At 36.9% G+C, this 17289-nt stretch overlaps 1 protein-coding gene across 1 annotated transcript in view; it reads left to right on the plus strand.

Moving 5' to 3' along the window:
• Tbc1d19 (TBC1 domain family, member 19) overlaps positions 1-17289 on the plus strand; it is a 94807-nt gene that overhangs the window by 1237 nt on the left and 76281 nt on the right. The gene's annotated exons all lie outside the window — the stretch shown is intronic.

The following is a 17289-nucleotide window of genomic DNA, read 5'->3' on the forward strand; positions in this document are numbered from 1 at the left end:
CGGGGCCGCCCGCGGGTCGGAGGGGGTTGATTTCTGGGAGAAGGCTGGGGCGCCTCACGCCTTTCTGCGGCCCAGTCGTTCACCTGTCCTTGGAGTCCTGGGTGGGGTCCCTTTGGCCGGCGTTGCGGTGGATTCGGGCTCCTGGGTGCCGCGTGGCCTTTCATCTTGTGGGAGTCTGTGTGGTGCGCGTTGTCCTCTCTGCAGTGATTTCTCCACCCGTCCAGCACGTCTTGACGCCCTGCTAAAGTGATACTTCAGGCAGCATGAAGAGATGGGTGTGTGTGTGTGTAAATGGAATCATATGTGTGTGTGCGTGTGTGCGCACGTGCCAGAACGCTCCACCACCTGAGTTACTTCCTACCACTTCCGCTCCACTTGCCGAGTTTTGGTCGTCAATTGGAGATGAGTCCTACAGACTTCCTTGCCTAAACTGGCTTTGACTCTCCATCCTCAGATCTCAGCCTCCTGAGTTGCAGGATTACAGGCGCGAGCCACCAGCGCGCGCTAAGTGTTTTCTTTTGTCCTGGACGAATATCTGGGAGTGGGGGTGCTGAGCTGTGTGATAGTGTATGTTCAGTTCTCTTAAGAAATTGCCCAACGTTTCCCAATAGCGCTGCCATTTTACATTCCTGTCAACAATGATGAGAACCCCAGTTGTTGTGCATCCTTACTTGAAATTGCTGTTCATTTCCTCTGTTAACTACTTTTTATTAATTACTCCCTTCGTAGCAACAGAGCGGTATCTAATTGTAGTTCTGATTTCTCTGGTAACTGATGACACTAAATACTGAGCATTTTCAAATACGCTTAAGCGGTCTGTTCAAACCTTTTGCCCATTTAAAATTTGTGTTGTCTTTTTTTTATTGTTGTTTGTTTTTATTACATATGATGCAAGTTTTTCATGTGCTATGCATCTTACGAACATTTTCTCCCAATCTGTGACCTTTTTTATTTCCTATGTTATTTTTTCTTTTCCTCTTTCTTTCTTTTCTTTCTTCTGGGGCTAGAACTCAGGGACTTTGATTCTTGCTTGGCTTTTTCACTCAAGGGTGGCACTCTACCATTTGAGCCATACTTCTACTTCTTTTCATTTTCTTAACCTTTAAAGAACAAGTATGCTACATTTTGATGACATACTTAAAAAAATCAATTTCTTCTAAAAATTATTTGTATGTTTTGTGTCCTATGTAAAAGTTTTTGCCCAAGTTAACAAAAAAGTTTCTTTTATATTTGTTTTATAAGTTTTATACTTTTAGCTCTTTACATTTAGGTGTAAATATTGTATATGGTATAAGGTAAGCCTTTTTCTTTTTCCATATGAATGCTCAGTATTTCCAGTACCCTATATGTTGAGAAAACCTATCTTTCTCCACTAATTTTCTTAAACCATTGTTTAATGTCAGTTCCTCTCTTTATCTCTCTCACTCTGTTGTTCTTCCTTAGTACATTTTGGCAAGGATTTAGTAACATTTAGATTTAATAGAGGAACTTATCCTATTTGTTTCATAAGTTGTATTCTCCAAGAAATTTGTTCAATTCACTTAAAATTCTATACAACATTGGTCTACAATTTTATAATAAAAATTTTATTTCTTTTTGGCATCTATAAAGACTTTTCCTATCTCGGTCATTGTAATTGTGTGGTGTATGTGTATCAATTTTATTCCCCTCATTGAAGAACCAATTTTGTCTTTGCTAATTTTCTTTGAAGTTCAAGTCATCTTATTAGCATTAATTACTTTTCTTCCTTTGAGATCAATTTGCTGTTCTTTTTCTAGTTTATTGAAGTGGACTGTTAGGTCATAAATTTGAAGTCTCATTTTAAAAAATACACATTTAAGACTATTTTCTCCTTTTTGCTTTAATTGAGCTTCACATTAATGAATTAAATTTTCTTTGCCATTTTGTTCAAAATATTTTCTAATATTTTTGCTACTAAACAGGTTCATCACTAGGGCTATTTTGAAGTGTGTGATTAATTTATAAGCAGATGAGACATTGCGTAAATGTTTTTCTTGTTGATATCTAGGCTGAGACTGGCTTTGCTCATTTGCTTCATTTTCTTGATTTGCTGAGGTCTACATTATAACCCAGCATATTATTCTGAGGAATGTATGTATTGCCACAGATTATCTATACATATCACAGGGATAAGATCATAATTATGTCATTCAACTTTTTAATATTCTTAGTAAGAATTTTTTCTATTCTATTGGCTGACGAAAGAAATGTGATTGTATGTAGTAGTCCCTCCTTATCCATGATGGGTATATTTCAGGACCTCCTAAGGAATACTTAAACCAGGGATAGAATTGAGCCAAATAGTCATTTATTATCCCTTACATACATATGTATGTAACATTTACTGTAAGTTTAATTTATAAACAATACTAATTACTAATAGTAAAATAGAACAAATTAATAGATGAAAAATTTATTCTTTACTGTGGATCTTAGTGACTTAGTCGTATGATTTTCTTTCCTTGTTACTTTTTTACTTAGAGGATATACTTTATCTGTGGCATGTCTGAATTGTCAACATGACTGCTCTTGTACATTGGGGCTGTGACTATGTAAAATATGGATTACTTGAACACAACCCCTGCCTTCTGTGACATAGTCTAGTAACTCAGTTGGCTACTACACACTATTGGATAGATAGCATATAAAATGTGGATACGCTAGACAATGAGATGATTAATGTCCCAGGAGGGATGGTGTGGCACAAGACTTCATTGTACAATGCAGTATGGCATGTAATTTGAAACTTGAATTCCATTTGGTATATTTTGATCATAGTTGACCATGGGCAACTGAAAACATGAAAGGAAAACTAGCTCAGGGATAACTATTACATTTGCCTATTTCTCCCTGTTTTTCCCCCTAATTTTTACATGTATATGTTAAGATTATTTTTATTGTATTATTAAGGCTGTTTTTATTGCATGCATACAGACATATTGTAGTATGTTCCTGTGAGCTTAATTCCTAAATCATTGTGTATGGTGTTACTGTAGCAACTGCTTTTCTTTCTCTTTTATTTTCACTTTCTATGACTACACGTAAGGTGTGTCTCTTGAAAGCATCATGTAGTTGTTTTTAAAATCTAGACTGACAATGATAGTCGCCTGATTGCATTTTTGAGTCTTTTTACATTTAATGAATTTACTGGTTTGGTTTATATTTCTCATCTTAATAATTGTTTCTTATTTGGTTTCATTTGCTTCATATTGTGTTTTCTTCCTTTGTTCTTTGGGAATATTAAAATAATTCTATTATGTTTTCATCTCCATTAACTTAATTTTATTGTTGTTATTTTTTCAGTTCATTTTTTGTATGGTACTAGGATTGAACTCAAGGCTTCCCACCTGCTAGGCAGACACTCTACCACTTGAACCACACCCTCATTCCTTTTCCTGTTAGTTTGTTTATCAGAAAGGGTCTTGCAGTTTGACTTGGGCTGAACTTCAGTCCTCCTACCTTCAACTCCCAAATGGAATACAGGTGTGACTAACCATGACTGCCTCGTTATGAGATAGGATCTCAGTAACTATTTTGCCTGAATTGGTCTCAGACTGGCATCCTCCTGTCTCTGCCTCTGGAGTAGATGGGATTATAGGTGTGTTCCACCATGTTTGGCTTTATTTTATTGCTCTTTAGGTAACTATTAGCTGTTGCAATTATCCCTGAAAAGTTAAAATCTAAAAAGTATTGTGTTTATTATTTTCTTGAAATGCTGGAATTTAGCTCATTTGCCCCTCCTGCCTCTTTTTGTATTCTTTTGACATGTATTTTAAATCAATGTGTATATCACATCCTATGAGATACTGCCATTATTAGTTTGAAGTATTAGCATTTTGTCAGTACTTACTAGAAACAACAGTTTTGTCTTTCCTGTTTTCATTATACTCTCTTGTTTTTCCCTGGGAATTGTTATTTTTTTCTATCATAAGAACTCAGTCACATATTTCTGTTAGTGTGGGTAGCCTAGTGGCAAATTTCTTTTTTTCTTTGTGTGTGTGTGTGTGTGTGTGTGCGCGCGTGCGCATGCATACGTATATGTATGTGCATGTAGTGTGTGCACTAGGGATTGAATCCAGGTATACTCAGTGTTCCAATGAGTTCCATGCCAGGTCCTAGATTTTGCAGTTTTTAGTTGCCTGGTACCTTTTTGCTGGTCCTGGGGCTTGAACTCAGGGCCTGGACGCTGTACCCGAGCTTCTCTGTGCTCAAGGCTAGCGCTCTAGTACTTGAGCCACAGTGCCACTTCTAGCTTTTTCTAAATAGTTAATTGGAGATAAAAGTCTCATGGACTTTCCTTCTCTGGGCTGCCTTGGAACCACAAGCCTCAGATCTCAGCATCCTGAGTAGTAGGATTATAGATGTAAAGGCTACTTTTCTCAGCAGGTAGATTTCTAAGTTGACAGTGATCTTCCTCCAGCATGTTAGGGTGTCATTTCATTTTCTATTCTCTATTTTCTACTGAGAAGTCAACTGTTCCTGAATTGGTGTGTGTGTGTCCCCGTGTCCCCTTCCCCCCCACCTCCCATTTCCCCTGTCCCCATCCCCACCCCCATCCCTGCCCTACCTGGTTGCTTTTAACATTTTTTCCTCCCATTTTTGGTTTTCAGCTGACTGGTTTAGAATGCTTTGGTACAGTATTGTTGTTTGTGTTATTATTAAGTTTGTTTTGAATTTGTGGGGCTTCTTAAATTTAGAGCTGATATCTTCCACCGGCTTTGGAAAATTCTTGATCAATAGATAATGAAATATTTATTCTGCTACCTTTACTTTGTCTCCTGCCTTCCTGACACTCCAGTTTATACATTAGAACTATTCACTGAATCCTTATGTCTCTAATACTTGTTTTTATGAGTATTTCACTGTTCTGTATTTCTTCTGAACTTCTGATTCATCTTATTTTCTTCTGTTTCAATCTTTGGTAAATCTATCTCCTGAGTTCTTATTGACAAAGTGTGTATTTTAGTTCTAAAATTCCCAGATTCTTAAAAATAGATTTCAATTCTCATGTAAAAATTTTTGTCATATATTTCAGTCAGTTCTTTCTCTTCTTTTCCTGGTGATAGCCCTGAATCATTCATAATGATTTTTAAATCCTCATCAGTTAACACCAATATCTTAATACTCATGGATCTCTCTGTATTTTTTTTTTTCTCTCTTAGCTTTTGTTCATCTGACTTCATCTGAGGGACATACTATTTAATGCTGTTTTTTCTATGCAAAATACTGTAGAGTCTGCAGACACTATTTCCCATTATCAGCCTCCCTTACATAGGTCAGATAGCGGCTGGTTCCCTTCCTCCTATTAGGGATGTATGGAGTCTAGGTGGGGGTCAGTCTTCTGGTCTCTCCTGGCTTTCCAGGGCTTCCAGCAAAGGATTGGCTCTTTTCCCTTTGGCTCATACTCCATTCCTTTTCTTGCTATATTGCCAAACAGTGTTCTCTTTTTTTTCCTGTTTAGTTTTGTAGCCTTCTACCCAACAGAACTTCAGTATTCAAAATTTTTCTTGTAGAGAAAACTATCCCTACAATTAGTCTATTCCAAAGTGGTACTCATTTCTGTATTTGCCTTTAGTAACCCTCCACCAGATTTCATACTGTGTCCTATCAGTTTTTATACATGTTCATAATAGGATAATAATTCTAAAGAGAATGGAGCTAGTTTGTGTCTCAAGATTTTCCCCTGCTACTCTAGTTCTTATTTTCTGAGCAACTCCAATCTGCTTTTAAATTGTGTGTGTGTGTGTGTGTGAGAGAGAGAGAGAGAGAGAGAGAGAGAGAAGGGGGAGGGGGAGAGAGAGAAAGGTAGTGATAGGAGGGGCTTTACTATTTTTAGGCAGGGGCTGGGAAGGTGGCTCAGTGGTAGAGCGCTTGCCTTGCATGCTCGAGGCCTTGGGTTCGATTCCTCAGCACCACATAAGCAAAAAGAAAAAAGCCGGAAGTGGCGCTGTGGCTCAAGTGGTAGAGCACTAGCCTTGAGCTGAAGAGCTTAGGGACAGTGCTCAAGCCCAGAGTTCAGGCCCCATGACCGGATCCCCCCACCAAAAAAAACTATTTTTAGGCAGAAGTGTTATCAGTTCTTAATTTCTCTATCTGACTTGGAAATATTCATTTTGTATTGGACAAGTATACTTGTCACAATAGGTTAAAAAAAAACAACAACTATGATTAAAAATAGCCTTGCGGGGCTGGGAGGGTGGCTCAGTGGTAGAGTGCTTGCCTCACATGCATGAGGCCTGGGTTCGATTCCTCAGCACCACATAAACAGAAAAAGCTGAAAGTAGCACTGTGGCTCAAGTGGTAGAACACTAGCCTTGAGCTGAAAAGCTGAGGGACAGTGCCCAAGCCCAGAGTTCAAGCCCCCCACCCCCCACCAGAACAACACAAAACAAAAAAACAACCTTGCCATTAAGGAAGCCAAAGTCTAATGTGGGACTTTTGCTTTTCTTTCAAGTATTTATTCAATATAATAGATATTCACTGTTGTTTCGTACTTGAAAATCTTCAGATTTCAGAAAATAAGGACCATTGACAAAACATTTTGCATCTGTTTTCAAAGCTTTTTGCATTTCAGAATTGCAAATGAGGGATATGGGGCTCTATATAAAATAAAGCCTCATTTTATCTCCTCTAGTATGCTGAAAGCATATTTTGTTACTCTTTATTTTGAACTATAGTTATATTTACTAAACGTGATCATTTATTTGATTGTTCAACAAATATTAATTGAGAGTGTGATGTGTCAGACACAATTCTAGGTCGAGGGGATATAACAGCAAATGAAATAAAAGTTGTTCCTTTATGGAGAGATGATAGTAATATACATAAATGAAGACAGGTTTGAAATCCCTCACCTAAGGACACCAGATATATTTAGGAATTCACAATTTTTTTCAAATTTTAGCACAGTTATTCATGTGTATTCTGTATTCTACCTAATATTATATTTCTGCAGTAGAATTTTAGGTAATTCATGTCTATTCTATATGCTAGATACTTCCATCAGGATCTGGTAACACTTTGTTAATCCATTGCTATTTCTGTAACAAAATGTGTGAATTTTCACATCAAGAATGATGACTAAGGACTAAGAATAGCCTTATGACCTTTGAGGTCAGATCAGGTTTTGTTACCGGTACAGATTTTTTAAAAAAATATCATCACTGTAGATTTTGCTATCAATTTGGCTAGAAAGAGACATTTGTTTTTCAACACTTTTTCAGGTTTTGGAATTTCCAGTAAAGGATTATGGATCTGTATATACACCTTGAAGTAATAGAAAGTTGGGCAAGGGAGTAGACAGAATGATAAAGCAGAGTATACTAAGGTGATTACATGAGAAACTAAAGAATGTATATTTGGCTGATCCGTACACAATATAAAAGATAAGTAATATTGTGGCTTGCAGTTGCAGATCTTTTAATAAATAATGAAAGTAGGAATGATGGTGTGAGCCAATAGTCCCAACTGCTCAGGAGGTTGAGCTGAGGGAATCACTCAAGTCTAGGAGTTCAAGGCCATCTTGGGTAACAATAAGACCTCAAGTACATAAAACAAAATCTTCAACTTGAAGAACTGTATCAGTTTACCTTAGGACAAACATGTAGTAGAAGCCAATTCTTTTTTAAAAATATTTTTTATTATCTTTAAGTAGTTGTACATAGGAGTTGCCATTTGACAAAGCAGTTTATGAGTACAGTACATCTTGATCAATATCACCCCTTCAACATTCTTACCCATCCCTCCTGACCCCTCCCTTCCCTCACGTTTCCTGTTTGTAGGCTGTCTATTGAATTTTGACTGCATTCTCCTCTATTGTCTCTATATTCATCTACCCCTTGACCCTATTAAATAAAAGGTGATTTTATAACCAGTTTTGATGATACTTCTAAATAACTGTTTGTCCTGTAAGATTTAGTCAGGAAGATCTTTTCTGGTGGTACGTCTTCTGTACTGTTTTAATTTTTTGTTTGGGTATACTCAGTTGGCAAAACAACTTAATTAGAAAAATCAAACCACTTCATTCAGATTTTTTTCTCTGACTCAGTTCTTTAGCATATATATATGTATATATGTAGTTGACTACTGTCTTTTAATCTTTAAAAAATTCTCTTATATCAGTTAAATAGGGGTAGGATTTCATTGTTACATCTCCATGCGTGTTAATGCTGTATTCCAATCAATTTGACTCCTTTTTCACACTCCCTGTACCCTTCCCTCTAAGAAATAGTATTCCCAACGGGTTTCCCTGTTCTGTTTTCATATCTGTGAATAGTCTGACAGTATTCAGTCTTTATTCTCTATCAACTGCATTTTATTATATTCTCTTACAGTAAAGTGCCTATTTTTTTCTGAATATTTCTGAGTTATTTTGTAAGGAAGTCATCTCACATCTTAAACTTAATTTGTAAGTTTACTGATCTTCAGACAGTGAGGGTGATAGTCTAATTCCAGATTTGATGTATAGTACCTTATTGGCATAGTTATTTTGTTTTGACATGCATTATTTGTATTTAAAGTGGATATTGGATAAAACTCCAGATGTTATTTACATTCCATGAAGGGCTTAATAGGTCTGGTTAACTCAGATTGTTTTATTACTCAGATTTGCTGAGAGGAGGAGCAATACATAACAGGCTGTTGTGGAACCCCAAAGCATCTCAATGTTAAAGTCTCTTCCTAAGAAACTCATGCAACTATATCTTAAAGATATAGAATATTTAATGGTATTGAAAGCCTTGTGTGATAATTAGTTTCATATCTTTTAAAAAATATTGTAAAGGTGATGTACAGAGGGGTTACAGTTACATGAGTCAGGTAATGAGTACATTTCCCTTTGAACACTGTGACCCCCTCATCTTTTATCTTTTAAAAATTATCTCTGTAGGATGTATGGTTTGGCATATACTGGGGGAAGATCCGCATTGAATGACTGCAGTTGATACATAACTTCTGAATTCAGGGACTGTTTAGCTTGGAGCAGGAAATGGTGTTATTCTTATTCATTTCTATATTAGCTATTGTTTTGTTCTTTAACCCTGGAATGTAAGGCAGTGAATGATGATGTACAACATTTCATAGTAAGGAGGTTCTTGTGTACACAAGATAGATGTGATTGAGAGATAAAGTTAATTTTAAACTGCAGGTTTCCCTTGTGGAGAGCATCTCATGCTTTATTTTAGCACAGGTGTTATAGCACTCTCGAGTTAGTAAGATCAAGTTGAAATGAGGGAGAAAATGGTTACTAAATGTGAGCTACCACGGCTTCAGGCATAAGGTCTATGGCAGCATGAGGCTAAGCAGTAAAGGTGGGCACAGTGGATGAGCATGGTGGATGCTGTCAGAAAAGTGGGTGTCAGCGAGCAAAAGCCAGTGAGGAATCCATCTTCAGATATGATAATCCAGAGCAGGGTTGGAATTATACAACACAGATTGAGTGTAAGGCATGGGTAGCTTCATAGCGCCAAAACTTCCAGTTTGAGACTAAAAGTTATTCCTGTCTACTGGGACTACTAGAGTTTCAGAATGAAGTCTGGTCTATGGTTTTAGAAAGAATCAGAACTATTAGGAAGAAATAGAGATACCTAATTCAACATGTTTTAATTGAACATCTCATTTGTGGTGGTAATAGGCTTTTGAGAGAAATTAGACCAAAGTCCAAAGCAATTTAGCTAATGGTAAGGATGTTTGGTCACTGATGTGGGAAATGACAGTATCCTGTTGGAATAGCACTTCTCTCTTAGCTTTTGTTTATACCCTTAAATATACCGTGGGGCTGGAAATCATTGGCTTGTGCCTGTAATCCTATCTATTAAGGTAGGAAAGTCTGTGAGAATCTCTATCTCCAATTAACAAGCAAAAAGCTAGAAGCGGAGGCATGGTTTAAGAAATAGATCATGAGCTGGAAGAGATGTTCAGTGTGAATGATGTCTTGTTTTTATTTTCTTGTAAGTTAAAAAATTATTATTATAAAGGTGATGTACTAAAAGGTTACAATTACATAATTTAGTTAAGAGTACATTTTTTTTTACAATGTTACCTCTTCCCACGCTGTCATTTTTCTTTTCATACCCTGTCAGTGGCATAGGATATGTTCAATTCATGATTGAAAAAAAATCAAATGAATAGGGTATAAATATATTGCAAGAAAATAACTGGAGATTCAAGAAGTGTTTAGCCCCCCCAGGTGGGAAGAAGGAGTGCGTTCCTAATGGAGGAGTGGTGAGAAGGTGAAGCAGGAGGTGCCTAGGACAGAGTTTTTCTAGGAGACAGGTAAGATTATATGGCTGGATGGAATTAGAGGGCTCTAATTCCTGAATGAATCTGCCTTGATTCTATGGAGAGAAAGGGTGGTTGAGGTGTTTGAGGAGCTTAAACTGTCCTGGCAATTCCCACAAATTCTCAAATTAATCTGATTCAGAAAATAGAAACATGGTTGAGATTTTCTATTTTTTTCATCATTATTTATTTTAAATAAAGTCAAGCCAGTACAATGGCTTGGCTCAGGACTTTGAGCTCTTGGTTAGTTTTTTCCCTCAAGGCTGGTGCTTTACCACTTGAGCCAGATCTCCACTTCCACCTTTTTGAATGTCTCACATGGGTGTGCCCAACCTGGCTTTGAACAGTAATGCTCATCTCAGCCTTGTGAGTAGCTGTGATTAAAGGTGTGAGACACCAGTGCCCAGTTTGGAAATTTTTATTTTGAATATAAACTCCAAAATTATTTATCACAAATCTAAGAATCAGACCTAGAGCTTCTGATATAGCTGCTATACTACTGCTTAGCCTAGTATTACCACAAGGTATATTGTTGATGTTCTCATCAGACATTTCTGGCACAGACCACAGCAGTGCCATGTACCTGTATTTGCCTGGCAAACACTATTGTGGCACACTGCTGTAGAAGTGGCTTCATTTGTGTGTGCCCTGTGCCATAAGCAAAAAGACTAATAAAGAATTAGATCCCCATCAATGGCACATTGAATTTGATTGAATTCAAACATATCTGTATACACACATAAGTATATGTGTGTGTGTGTGTGTGTGTATATATATATATATATATATATATATGTATATATATTTACAGAGAGAGAGAGAGAAACAGTAGCTTTTTCTCTGGGGACTCATCTAGAAACAAGTTAATTTGGGAGTGCAGTCGGGATTATGAATCAAAATTTGATATTTAATTCATTTGAGAATATTGTTTCTTAATATAATTTCAAATTAAGTAATTTTAAATGAATAGAACTTTTTAGAATCCGTAGATATAATAGAGCACAGTTTAAAAACTATTTGCAACTAAATAAGAGCAGGATTTGCCATCAAAGATCTGGAACTATCTCTCAATCTTATTAGCTTAGCCAAACCACTTAACAATTTTGCATCTCAGTTTTTTCTTTATTCAATATAGAAAATAATATCCAAACTAGATTATTGTGAAGCTCAACTAGAACTCTTTCAGAGTAATTTTTAGGCTCTGCCATCTAATATAAATTAAAGTTATAAAATAAAAGTTGTGCCAGATGGCAATAGACAAATATTTGTAAAAGTTTGCCAGGGAAAAGGATATGGGGTCGAGGTGGTTTTTTTGTTTATTTGTTTTTTTAAATCTGTATTAAAGTTAATATTGTCAAAATGGAAATAAATTGTCCAAAGCAAATTCAATACAATATCTACAAAACTCTCAACATCATTCTTCACTGAGATAGAGGAAACAATCCAAAAATTCATATGGAACCACAAAAGGCCCCAAATCACAAAAGCATTACTGGGCAGAAAAAGAAGTGGTGGAGGTATAACGATTCCAAATACCAAACTCAACTACAGAGCTATAGGAATGAAAACAGCTTGGTATTGGCACAAAAATAGGCCTGAGGACCAATGGAACAGAATAAAAGACCCAGAAATAAACCCACAGACCTATAGCCATTTAATGTTTGATAAAGGAGCAAAAAACATAGCCTGGAAGACAGTCTCTTCAACAAATGATGCTGGAAAAAATGAATATCCACAAACAGAAACTGAATCCTTATGTATCACCTTATACCAGTATTAATTTAAAATGGATCAAAGACCTCAATGTAAGACCCCAAACTATGAAACTATTAGAGAAACATTAGAACTCCTTGGCACAGGCAGGAATTTTCTGAGTAGAAACACAGCAAATCAAAGAAAGAATTGATAAATGGAATTGTATCAAATTAAAAGGTTTTCATATGGCAAAAGGACATAGGTAAGGAGCTAAAAAGATAGCTTACAGAATGAGAGATCTTTGCCAACTATACAGCAGAGTCCTAATATCCAGAATATACAGAAAGCTTAAGAAACTAAGCCCACAAAAATCAACTCAGTCTATCAATGGGCAAATGAGCTAAAGAGAAACTTCTCAGAAGGAGTAAAAATAGCCAGCAGACATACTAAAAAATGTTCAGTATCTCTGGCCATTTACGTCAAGAAATGTAAATCAAAACAACACTGAGATTCCACCTCACCCTAGTTAGAATGGCCATCATTAAAAATTCGAACATGGTCAAGCACTAGTGGCTCACGCCTATAATCCTAGCTACTTAGGAGGCTAAGATCAGAGGATTGTGGTTCGAAAACTGCTCTGGCAGGAAAGATCATGAGACTCTTATCTCCAGTTAACCAGCAGAAAACAGGAAGTGAAGCTGTGGCTCATAAATGGGTAGGGCACTAGCCTTGAGCAGAAAAGCTCTGGTACCGCACCCAGGCCCTGAGTTCAAGCCCCATGACCCACAAAAACAAAAAAACAATGAGATGTTGAGGAGGATGTGAACAAAAAATAGGAAACCCAGTACACTATTGGTGGGAATGTAAACTTGTTCAGCCACTCTGGAAAGCAGTATGGAGGCTCCTCAAAACAAAACAAAAATTAAGTATAGAACTACCCTGTGATCCAACAATTCTACTCTTAGGCATTTATCCAAAAGATTACAAACTAGGATACAGTAAGGCCACCTGCACAACCATGCTCATTGCAGCACTATTCACCATCGTCAAGGTATAGAATCAGCTCAGATGCCCTTCAGTGGACAAATGGATCAAGAAAATGGACAGATGGACCAAGAAAATGTGGCATATATACACAGTGGAATTATACTCATTCATTAGAATGATATTGAGTCATTAGCAAAGAAATGGAAAGACCTGGAAAAAAATGTCAAGCAAGTCAGGCCTAGAAGGACAAAGAATGTGTTTTCTCTCATACGTGTAAACTAGAATTAATTTATAAATACACATTTTGGGTTGGTATCCAAGTGAAGATAAGGGTATTAACCCAAATACAGTAGATTCAGGAGAGAACTCAAATGATGTAATTCCTTAGAAAGACTATCCTAGAGTCCAACAAAATAACCATCAGGAAAGGTACTCAAAGGGAAGGGGGATCAGTGGGAGGAGGCAGATGAATGAAGAAAGGGGAAATGATGCAGTCATAAGATGCAATGCCTGTCCTACAAAATTAGGAAAATTGAGGTAGTAGGGGTGAGGTTGGGAAGGTTGGGGGAAAGTGATGAAAGGATTGACATTGATCAAGATTCACTGTATTCATTGATTGAATACACTGAATTCAACAATTCATGGTTGAAGGGCAAGCTCTTTTGTACAACTACTTACAGGTAAGCTAAGCTTTCTTTTAAACAAAACATTGCAGTAGAAGAGATAAAATATCTCCCTCCAGCAAGACAGTGTAATGGAAACTCAGTTTTTGGTCCTGAATACAAATCTCATCCATTTATTTATGGTGACACTGACATTCTCTACCCCCTTTCTGTACCCTTAAAACATATGACCTGCTTCCTACCAACACACACAAAGTCTGAGTCTTTACCCCTACTAAACCATCTTCATCTTTAAAGCCTTGCCATGAGTCATCTTAAGTTTCTAACCTTGGTGAAACTAGGGGACTCTAGAGAGGCGAGCAGCTCAGACAGCGGCTGAGGCCACCTGCTCCACTGAAGGGTAAACAGGACCCAAAAAAGGCTACAGAAAGGGTTCCTCGCTTCCTTAGATCCCTAACTTCTCTATGTCTCCATGCAAACCCTGGTCTATCAGACATCCTGTGCCTAAAGACCCAGAGAACATCAGGGTTAAAAAAGACCACAAAGTTGTTGGTGTTTTTAATGAGCTAACTCTTTAAAGCCTAATTCTTCTCTCTAAGCTCTTCTTTGTTTTCTGGTTGGGAAACACTAACTTGAAAATTCTAACTTTCCAGCTCAAAAATTATGTACCTACCCTGGCCATTTCCATCCTTGATGTACCTACCTTATTTAATTCCACCTTTGAGATACTTTGTTGAAGCAGTGGCTTCCTAATTATGAACTAAAATTCACTCCCTTTAAATCTGCTTCTACCTCTCTCCCTAACCCAGGGTCACAGAACATAAGTTGAATCTCTTTTGTGAGAAACTTCCAATGTTCATCACTGTTTCTTTCCTGATGCCTCTCTTCTCCAGGCCACAACAGCTTCTCTCCCACAGCCCCTGCCGTTCTTCTTTGGCATTAAGTCTCTTCTTACTACCTGACCATTCTCTGAACAGTGTCCTGTCTAAGATGTTCTCTACTGTTGTGGCTTCCTAACAAACCTATTTCACTCACTCCATGTGAGCACTCATTCAGAATCTTATTATTTTGTGTATGTGTCAGTACTAGGCTTTGAATTCAGACTGAGTGCTGTCGCTTAGTTCTTTGCTCAAGGCTGGTGCTCTGCCACTTGGGCCATACCTCTACTTCCTGAATCATCTTAATCCCATGCTCCCTATTCTTTTTAAAAATTATTGAGATCTCTAGGGTCCTTTTGTTTATGTGGATTATGTGCACCCATACTAGAACATTGGAAATTAAAATGGAAACCATTAAAAATAGTTGTTTGTTACTATGCTCACTCCTTTAAAAATTAAGCTTGTAATTACAATATGGTTCCTGAATTCTGAATATGTCCCTAACAAATGGAAATACTAACTCAAAGATGGTCCATAACAATATTATTCACAGTAGCTAAGAGGTAGAAACAATCCTGATGTCTTTGCATGGATGAATAGACAGAATGTCTAGGATTACATGTCTAGGATTACAAGTGTGAGGCACCAGCATCCGGCATCAAGTATTTTTGAATAACATGAATTGTAGGAATAACAACATATAAAAATATACTCACAAATAAGAACTAAGATTCATTTAAATGTTTTCAGTTTTTAAAAATTTTGTAACTCAAACTCATAAGTACTTTTCTTCTAAATAGCCATCTTACTTCAGTATGCAGAAGTGACTTGTGTGGACTTACAGAATATTATAAAGATGCATATTCATATTTAATAACATTAATAACTATTTCCTAATTCTTCAAGAACACTCAAGTGAAATTCCTCACTGTGACTATACAGTGGTAGCAAATAAGCACCATAGACTTCTAAGTAGAGTATCAGTTCCTTGATTTGCATATTAGTGATAGGCTGCAAATTGCTAATTTGCATACAATTTGGTATAAAAGTTTGCACAATAAACAATGCAAAAAAGAAGTAATTATTGTTGTTATACAATACCTTTGCTCAGGAATGGTCTTAGAAACCATCAGAGATCCATAGATCATATTTTAAGAACCAACCACTGCACTATGGGCTAGAGACATGGCTCAAGTGATAGAGTACTTACCTAGCAAGCATGAGACCCTGGGATCAAATCCCAGTATTGCTGAAATAATAAAATTAAATAAAGTTAAATAAAATTAAATATTGTACAGAACGACCACTTTCAATGTGTTTGTACAGCAGATTTCCTCTTCTTGTGTAATTTATTTTTAAAAAGGATCTTGTTAACCAGGTGCTGGTGTCTCATGCCTGTAATCCTAACTACATAAGAGAGTGAGATCTGAGGATCATGGTTCAAAGCTAGCCCAGGCCGGAAAGTGTGTGAGAGTCCTATCTCCACTAAGGTACCCAAAGAAAGGCAAAAGTGCAGCTGTGGCTCAAGTGGTAGAGTGCTAGCCTTGAGCAAAAGAAGCTCAGGAACAGCACCCAGACCCTGAGTTTAAGCTCTAGGTCTGGCACTCACACTCACAAAGATCTTGTTACTAAATCATGGTTTAACCTGGTATGTCTTACTGTGTTGTCCTTTTGTTATTGTTCTACTGTATGTGTGTATGTGTGTATATGTGTGTTTGTGTGTACATGTTGCTGGGAATTGGGCCCAGACACTGTTTAGGCAAGCATTCAACTACACCCTCAACTCACTATCCTGTTTTGACTAAAATTTTATAAATAACTTAGATGGCTAGTGAATTTAGTTTGCCTTTGGTGTAACAAGTGTTTTTTAGGAGTTCTAGAAACCTTCAAGTATTGAAAATGTTTAGAAGGAATAACTTGTTTTAAATTGTGTTTTCTTAGAATCATTTCCTTTTGCATAATGAAGCTTTTAAAGTCCTTCCTGGGAATCATAGACTTTTCAGTTGAAAATAATTTTATGTATTTCCTTAGTTATTTTGAGAGGAAATTAGCTTGAAATGTAGAACATAGTTTGGTGATATAATTTTATTGGTAATAATTAATGTCAAGGTAATAGGAAACAAAAACAAATAAGACCTGGTCCTTTTCTTGAATTTAGTCTAATCAAAAAGATAAATGATCTGAATATCATATTGTAATCTGGTACATGCTATAACAGAGAAACATAATGTTCTAACCTATCTACCTACCTTCCTTCCTTCCTCTTCTTTTCTCTCCTTTCCTTTCCCTTCCTTTTCCTTTTCCCTTCCCTTTCCCTTTTCTCTACCCTTTTCCTTTTCCTTTCCTTCCCCTCTCCTCCCTTCCCTTTTCCCCTTTCCCCTTTCCCTGAATGTTCATAAATTATTCCTTTCCTTCCCTTTCCCCTCTTTTTCTCTTTCTCTTTCTTCCTCACCTTCCCTCCTTCCCCCTTTCTCTCTCTCTTTCTCTTTTTCTTTCTTTCCTTTCTTTCTTTCTTCTTTTTCTCTCTCTCTGTTTCTCTTTCTTTCTTCCCTTTCTTTCTTCCCTTTCTTTTTCCCCTTTCTTTTTCCCTTTCCTTTTTTTTGGTGGTACTCCCCAATACCACCAACTCATGGCCCATTCTGGCCCACTTACTAGCTTACTAGACCGGCATTTTGTGGAGATGTTGGAGATAATATTAAGAGAACATATTTATAACATCAGAATCTTCTCCTAGTGAGAAGATTACACATTTTTTTGTGAGTGGACTGCAGGATACCACGACAGATCTTTTTTTTTTTTTTTTTTTT

Source organism: Dipodomys ordii, unplaced genomic scaffold, assembly GCF_000151885.1.
Source record: "Dipodomys ordii isolate 6190 unplaced genomic scaffold, Dord_2.0 Scaffold8, whole genome shotgun sequence".
In the NCBI taxonomy this organism is placed as follows: Eukaryota; Metazoa; Chordata; class Mammalia; order Rodentia; family Heteromyidae; genus Dipodomys; species Dipodomys ordii.